Raw genomic sequence first — 8,682 nt, 5'->3', positions numbered from 1 at the left:
CAAAAAACGGGGGAAAAAAAAAAAAGAAAGAGCTCCTTTGTACCTGCCATTCCGCTGCCTCTTCTGAAGTGGCTACAAGGAGCCACCCCCAGCCAAGTTGCTGAGTACTTTCCCTGGTGAGTTTCTGCTAGCAACCATCCTGGCTTACTGGGGGAAGGGCTTTCCCTGCCTGCTTAATTCGCAGATTCAAAATATGCATCAGACCTTGATCAGAACTCTAGACTCCTCCTCCTCTATCTTCCCAGGCCCCTTTCCTCTCTTCCAGAGATCCTGTTCGTGCCTAGCCACTGGCAGTTACATGTAATGAGATCTGACACCCTCTTCTGGAGTGTCTGAAGACAGCTACAGTGTACTTATATACATAAATAAATCTTTTTTAAAAATTAGATGAAAAAGATAAGAAATAATAGTATTCACACAGTATACAGTCCAGCAATACCATTCCTGGGCATACATATATCAAGGGAAATTCATATGTATACAAGAGAAAATATGAAAAACGTGTACTTTCACAAACAGAAAAGCCTAGAAACTGTCCAGATGCCCATCATCAGGTGAGTGAAACGGTATAATAACCGAAGCATGGGCTGCAATAAGTTACAGACATTCACGAATCTTAGCAACACACTAGGTGAAAAGGGGACGTCCAAAAGGTTGTGTGCAGCAGGACATCCTTTTTCATAAAGTGAGAAAAACAAAACATTCTAAGGAACATGTGGGGAGAGTTAGATTACAAGCCTGTCAGGGAAAGACCCTATTCGATCAAGAAGGCCCAGTCTCACAACCAGAAGGCTTGAGATCCCCTCCTACAGCGGACAGGCCACTGCCGAGAGGATGAAAACACAGGCTGGGGTGAGGAGATAAAGCCTTAGCTACACAAAGGAGACCTACCTATGCTTTCTCTATAATCCTTGACATTAAATTATAGTCTGCCTCCAAATGAATTCAAACTACATATCCCCTATAGCAAAGACATATGTAACCTTATAATTCTCATCCGATTGGAAGACAGTATAAACACAAGCTTCATTCCTTCAGTTATTCCTTGGAAATGCACAAACTCCTTCCTTTCAGCTGACTCTGGAGGTCCTGCGGTGGCCAGGTGTGAATAAAGAGCCTGCTTTCACCTGGAATTTGCCTCATCAGCTGTCTATAGCACTGGCTCCTAGGTGCTGTGGACACCATTTGTCCATTTAACAGAGGCCGATTCCAGTGTAGCAGAAAGCAGAGGAACCCTTATCTTCAGATATCACCAAAGATGCCAGAGAAACAAACTGGAGGCTATCACTGAGATATTAAGGACATGATGAGGACACTACTGGAGAATTTGTAAAAGTTGATCGTTGAAGTAGAAACTTCTAGTTTCTTTGGAACGTTAGTTATGTCAAATGATGTTTTTCTGGGCCACACAGGTGAAAAGATGTCTTGCTAAAGCAGACACTTGAAAGGACGCTTGGTGAAAGAGTATAAATCTGACCCCACAGACCGTGGGAGAGGAGCACTGAGCATTGGTTTGGTTTGCTCAGTCTCACTATTCTTTGCTAACAACACACATGTATTGGTTGGCCTTGCATAGTATTGTTGAGCTCAACTTGTCGTAACACTGCCATTGAGAGAAACTCATCACGAGGTACCTGCGGTAGCTTGCTGCTTCAGCTGACTCACCTCAGGCCAGTTGGTGAGCCTAACTGTTCCTTCAGGATTGAACTACAGCTGCTGGTTCCTGCCTGGTGTCAGCCTGCTGAAAGGACTGGGCTGTAGCTGCCAGTTCCTGTGTGGTGTCTGCCTGCCTGCCTAGGGGGTTGGTCTGCAGCTGCTGAGTCATATTCAGTGTTTGCTACAAGGCTGAACTGCTGCCAAAGAAGATCAAGCTAACCCCCAAAGAACTATTGCTAAACAGGTCCACTTCCCCCATATCCTAGTAACTTTTTTCTTCCATTACCTCTGCTGGGTGGTGGGTTGGAGGAGAGGTTGAACCTTTATTAAAAGTATAGGTTGCAAAAAATGTATGCCTACAGATTATAACAGTTGGGGCTTTTTCTGTCTCCACCCCAGTCCCTAAATAATGATACGGAGGCTTATGAACTAATGCCTAGGTCTTAAGCTAGGCTAGTTCCCATCTAGCTCGTGACTCACTTACCCCGTTTATACTAATCTAAGTTCTGCCACAGGGCTGGTTACCTCTCCTCGGTTTCATAAGTCTGACTTCCTCCTCATCTAAGTGCTGAATCTCCTACACCTGACTCTTTCCTAGAGTTCCTATCTCTGGTTATCCCACTGGACAACCTGTCTATTCTGCCTTTTGCTATAGGCCTTAGGCTTTTTATTTTACCGAATCAGAAGCTGCCTTAGGCAGGCAAGGAAGGACAGAGACACATCTTCACACAGTGCGTTATAAAGATCCCTACAGTTGATGGATGGAGGGAGGGAGTGATTTAATTCCTCACACCTACATAGTAGAAAGAGGGAACCAATGTCCTCTGATCTTCACACACAGTAGATGGATGAGATTTAGGAAAAAAAAAAAAAAAGATTACCATTACACTCAGGGCTAAAATAGGTTACCTTGGAGTTAGGGAGATGGTGCATTTTGTCAAGTGCCTGCTGTGTAAGCATAAGAACCCGAGTTCAAGTCCTCACAATCACTTAAAAGCAGGTGCAGCAGGCCGAAGACTGGCTAGCACTGACTACATGGAGACGGACAGACAGACAGACAGATCTCTGAGGCTCATTAGTCAGTCAGTATAGCTGGATTGTCAAGTACTGGGTTCAGAGAAAGACCCTGTCTTAAACAATAAGGAAGCAGCCATAGAGGAAGACATCTGATATTAACCTCTGACCTCTTCACACATGGACACAATGCACATGCAGGCAAACAGTCATACACACACACACACACACACACACACACACACACACACACACAAAGAAAATTGGCAGGAAACTTGAGTTTCTTCATGAAGTTCGCAATGCTGTGATGCAGATTTGTATTTGATCTTGCTAGTTTTAGGAAAAGAATACACAATTGTATCAATCAGGGTTCTCTTAAGTAGCAGAACTTATAGAATGAACACACACACACACACACACACACACACACACACGACTTATTTGAATGACTTCCAGGGGCTATGGTCCAGCTAATCCAACACTGCCCATATACCAAAGGTCCAAGAATCTAGTAGTTGCTCAGTTCACAATGCTGGCTGTCTTGGCTGGTCTTTGGTATATGCTGGAATCCTGAAGAAGTCGGCTCTTATGCCAGTGAAGGAATGAACGGATTTGCTAGCAGGATGAGAGCAATCAAAGAACAAAAGCTTCCTTCTATGTCCTTAGGCTTCCAGCAGAAGGCATGGTCCAGAATAGAGGGCTTCTCACCTCAAAAGATCTATATTGAAATGAATCTTCCCACTTCAGATTAAACAAAATATTCCTCACAGATGTGCCCTCCATTTTTGGGTTTTATTTCTTTCCAGATGTGGTCAACTTGACAACTAAGAATAACCATCTCACCAATCAATCGGTGGCCTTCTCTGAGAAGAGGAGAAGTAACAGTTCCATAGGTGGGAAACATTTTCTAGCCCTAGATATGAAAGCTTTCTTTGAGGGGTTGTATAGGAAATTTATTGCCAAGGCAGTAACAGTTTTCCTGTCATCTTTAAAGGAGTTTTGTCTTTGTACAAGAAAAGAACCTGCAGTCAAAGTCATTAAGTTCATTTGTCTCTTTTCCCCTTCTCTACATATGTTTGTCTATATGAGTATGTGTGTATATACACATGTGAGTATGCACACATACTCATACAGTGGGCTATTTAATATGATTTGATCTTTCACAGGCTTTGAGTGTGGATCGAGTACTCAGTAAGCAGAGGCAGGCAGATCAAGTTCAAGCCAGCCTGGTCTGCATAATGAGTTCCATTACATCCAGAAGTACATAGAGGGATGCTGTCTCCAAAAAAAAACCCAAAAAACAAAAAACCCAAAAACAAAAACAAAAAATAAAAAAAAACCCAACAAACAAGTAAATCAGGAAATAGGCTAGGCAATAGCTTTGGTGGCATAAGATTCCAAACTTCTTTTGGAGGTCAGATAGTCTTTATGTTTCTACCTCTGAAATAGAAAAGGAGGAAGAAGGGGGTGTGGGGAGAGGAGAAGGGTTTTCTTTTTCCAAGAAGTAACCTTATTTTTTATGTTTTGCAACTTCATACATGGTTTTCTGATCCCTGAAATTCACTAAGTTCACTGAATACACAGACATGATCATCTCTTATACCAAGTTCACGTGAAGGCGGTGGGAAGCCTCACTGTGGTGTGGCAGGTCTCAGGTTAAGCACATATTCGCTGTTTCTCCATCTTTCAGAGGTACATAAATAAACCGTGTAGATCTGTTATTGGCGAGTTAATGTTTTTTTCTCATAATTTCACTAAGTTCCTTTTCTCTTAATTATGGTAGAATTCTCCTAGTTGATCTTTTATTTTTAAGTTAAAATATTAAAACCCCTAAGTAATATTATACACTTAGTTTGTGGGAGCGTTGGGGTATGGCACACAAACACGCATGCCTTGGTCAGGAGACAATGGTGAGTCACCTCTCTCCTACCTGTGAGTTGCAGGGATTGGACTCAGGCCAACAGGCTGAATGATGAGTACTTTTACCCACTGAGCCACCTTGTAAGCCCTTGAATTGATCTAGATGACTAACATGGTTTCTATATTCTCCTGTCCACCAGCTTTCACTGAGATTTTTTTTTAACTGCACAGTTCCGTCTTTGGAAGCATTTTCCCATTCTCAGAGCTCCTCCATCTCTGTGCAGGGAAGAGACTCGGACCGTGCTGTGTGGTACAGGTTTCCATCTGAGCCAGATCTTCACTGTCATCGGCAAATCCACAGAGGAAAGAAACTTCTGATGTGTGAAGAGTGTGGCCACCAGCTAGAGTTCTAGTATCCACACTAGCAGTGTCTAGTACGCTGGACAGAAACCTGTGTGCAACCGGTGGTCGACGCTTCAGTTACAACATCATCTTGGAGTTCACACTAAGAAACTATGCCATTGGGGTTCTCATCCAGCCATTCATCGGAGTCCACTCAAGAGAGAAATGGCCGCAAGGTGCTAAGTGTAGCAAGGACTTCAGTCAGAACAGATCTGCGCATGCGTCAGAGTCCTCACCAGAGAAACTGTTTGAAGGGCAGCTGTTGAAACGCAGACCTCCGCACTCATCACCAGGTTCACGGGAGAGAGGCTTCAGGTGTGACGTTGTGCTTGTGCGTAGGGCTGCTCTCTGCTCCAGGCTTTGCAGCCCCTGGGGCGGGGAGGAGTGGGGCTGCAGAGACTCCAGAAAGGTTTCCACTAAAAGAACCTTCGTGTTCACCACTGTCCACACGGAATGGAAAGCCTGAGCACTGATCATCACCTCCATCCATTCTACATGTGAGGAAAACCCAGTGAAGGGTGTGGTAAGGACTCTATCGGAGCCCTCAGCACCCTTGGCACCAAGCATCGGCACCTCCCAGACCCTGAGCTGTGTCACCTGGCTGCATGTGCTTTGCCCAATGTAGCTCTTTACTGAGTGAGAATCTGTGTGAGAGAACTGCTATCACTGTGGTGTGTGTGCTGAGAGGGTCTGAAAATGTTCTGCAGGGATCTATGTATGTGCACATCAGTGCATGCGGAGGTCAGAGGTCAGCCTGAGGGAGCCAGTTCTCTCCTCCCACCTTGTGGGTTCCAGGGGGTCGAATTCAGGGTCCTCAGGCTTGGCACCTTTCCCCACTGAACAGTCTTGCTGGGCCCACACTTTAAAATCTTTTATAATCATCTATTGGGCAATAATGACTTCAGTCAGATCACAGATTTCATCCTGAATTATCCCCGCAGGAGAGGAGTCTTACTGTGCTGAGGAATAATGAACAGATGTATATGCAGCAGAGTACTCGTACATTAAATAAGTTAAAAAAAATGGAATGAACCTTAGTCAGAGGTAAATATTCAACTCAATAAGTTTGCACAATAAATTGAAAATGTATGTCTAAGCTAGAGAAATGGACGAGTGGTTAGAGAGGTTAAAAGTGTTTTTTTTTTTCTCTTGTAAAAGACTCAGGTTTGGTCCTCCAGAATCACATAGTGCACACAACTGCCTGTAACACAACTTTATGGAATCCCATACTTTCTTTTAACCTCCATGGCTTCTGTACACACATGGAACATATTTATCCAACACAAAGTAATCCCCAGCGTCTCAAACTGCCAATTGTAGAAGATGTCCTAGTAAAAATTCCCCAGGTGTGGTGGTGCAAGTTTGAGGTCAGCCTGGGCTACATAATGAGCACCAGGTTAGCCAGGGCTACAGTGTAAGACCCTGTTGACAATCAAACAGAAAGCAAAACAAAACAGAAAGAGGGCCAGTGAGAGGGCTCAGCAGGTAAAGGCGACTGCTTTACAAACCTGATGGCCTGAGTTCAGTCCCTGGGAATTGCATAAAGGTGAAAGGAGCCAACTCCATAAAGTTATCCTCTGACCTCCACACACACTGTGGCATGTGCTTATATACCATCGCACAAATACGCCAATACAATAAAAAAAAAATGTAAAGGAATAAAACATAAAACAACAGATACAGCCCAAGTCTTTTACCATGTCTTTTAACATCTCAGCCTAGAGCAGGGGTTCTCCACCTACGAGTCTCACCCCTTGGGGTTTATTGCTATGAATAGACACCATAACCAAGGCAATTCCTATAAAGGACAACATTGAATTGGGACTGGCTTGCAGTTTCAATGGTTCAGTCCATTATCATCATGGTAGGAAGCATGGCAGCCTGCGGGCAGACGTGGTGCGGGAGGAGCTGAGAGTTCTTCTACATCTTGATCTGAAGGCAGCCTGGAGGAGGCTGACTCCTGCAGGCAGCCGGGAGGAGGCTCTCTTCTGCACTGGGAGGAGCTTGAGCAGAGGACCTCAAGGCCTACCCCCACAGTGACACACCTACTCCAACAAGGCCACACCTCCTACTAGTGCCACTCTCCATGGGCCAATCATATTCAAACCACCACAGGGTCACATATCAGATAGCCTACATCATGATAGTTACATCATGATTCATAACAGTAGCAAAATTACAGTTATGAAGTAGCAACAAAATAACGGCTGGAGGTCGCCACATCATGAGGAACTGTATTAAAGGGTTGCAGCATTAGGAAGGTTGAGAACCAGTGGGTTACAGGCAACTATTGTTCTTAAATTGATGTGTGTGCCTGTCTTAGTTAGGGTTTCTATTGTTGAGACAAAACACCAAGACCAAAAGACAAGTTGGGGAAGAAAGGGTTTATTTAGCTTACACTTCCAGATCACAGTCCATCACTGGAGGAAGTCAGGACAGGGACTCAAGTGAGGCTCAAACCTTGGGGTAAGAGCTGATGCTTATTGGCTTGCTTGGCCTACCTTCTTACAGTGCCCAGGACCATCAGCCTGGGCCCTCTCCTAGAGTGGGACTATCTTGAACCAGCCAGCCACATAAATAACAACATGGAGGCTCTTTAATATTTTCAAGCTTTGGCATTCTAGTAGGGTAATCCCCCAGCTACTCTAACTTATCTCAGCTAATCCTGGCACTCCATCCCGCCACGTGGTCAGCTCTACCACTCTGCTCCACTCTGTCCATTCACCCCCATGTCTTAAGGCCAATCTCGTGTTTCTGCCTTCCCTCCCAATGTCCTTCCCTGTCTCTGCCTGTCTAGGGTCTGAATTCTAAGCAATTGTGCCACACTTGTTTTGTTTTAAACACAGGTTTGGGAATTGAGCTAAGATCCTTGTGTCTGCAAGACAAGCACTTTACCAACTAAGTCATTTCCTTAGTTCCTCTTATTTTGAGACAAACTCTTACTGTATAGCCCAGGATGGCCCTGAACTCTTGATTCTCCTGAACTGCTTCTCCCAAATATGCCACTCTGCCTGGTATTGTCAATTGTCTCTTATAGCAGAAACAAGTAGTGTCTGTCATGTGTGTGGGAAAGAAGTAAACCAGATGTGAAAACTATAAAACATACCCATCATCAGAAATGGGTTTAATAAACTTTACACCCAACAGTGTAATAGTCTGCAGCAGTAATGAAGAGTCAAGACTCGGTTGCTTTCATATTTTTGCTTTTTAACATTTTGTTTAGATTTACCTGTTTTATATGTGTGGATGTTTTTGCTTGCATGTATGTCTGTGCATCCTGCACATACCTGATGCCTGAAGAGGTCAAAAAAGGGCAAGGTCGTGGGATCTGCTGAAGCTAGAGTTACTGATAGTTATGAGCCATCACCACATGCTGGGAATTAAACCAAAAGCTAAAAAGGCTACTCAGCAGGGAAGAGCACTCTTGAAGAAGATGACCTCTGTAGCCTTGGTTACCCTGGACCTGGAACTCACTGTAGACCAGGCTGGCCTTGAACTCCTAGAGAGTTCCCCCTGCCTCTGACTCCTGAGTGCACCACCACCACCCTGCCCTTTTCTCTCCCCCCCCCCAATCTCCCCACCTCTCTCTCTCTTTAATATGAAGTCTCACTGTTCTCAGGATGTTCTCCAATTCCTGGGTTGAATACTCTAACCTTCCTAGTGCTGGGGTGACAGTCATGTGCCACCACTTCCTGCTTCCATTTCATGATCTTAGATCCTCACACTCCACTGCGTTGACACTCTGTGGTA

The sequence above is a fragment of the Mastomys coucha genome, unplaced genomic scaffold (genome assembly GCF_008632895.1).
Source record: "Mastomys coucha isolate ucsf_1 unplaced genomic scaffold, UCSF_Mcou_1 pScaffold18, whole genome shotgun sequence".
NCBI classification, from domain to species: Eukaryota; Metazoa; Chordata; class Mammalia; order Rodentia; family Muridae; genus Mastomys; species Mastomys coucha.
This window is presented reverse-complemented; position numbering follows the sequence as displayed.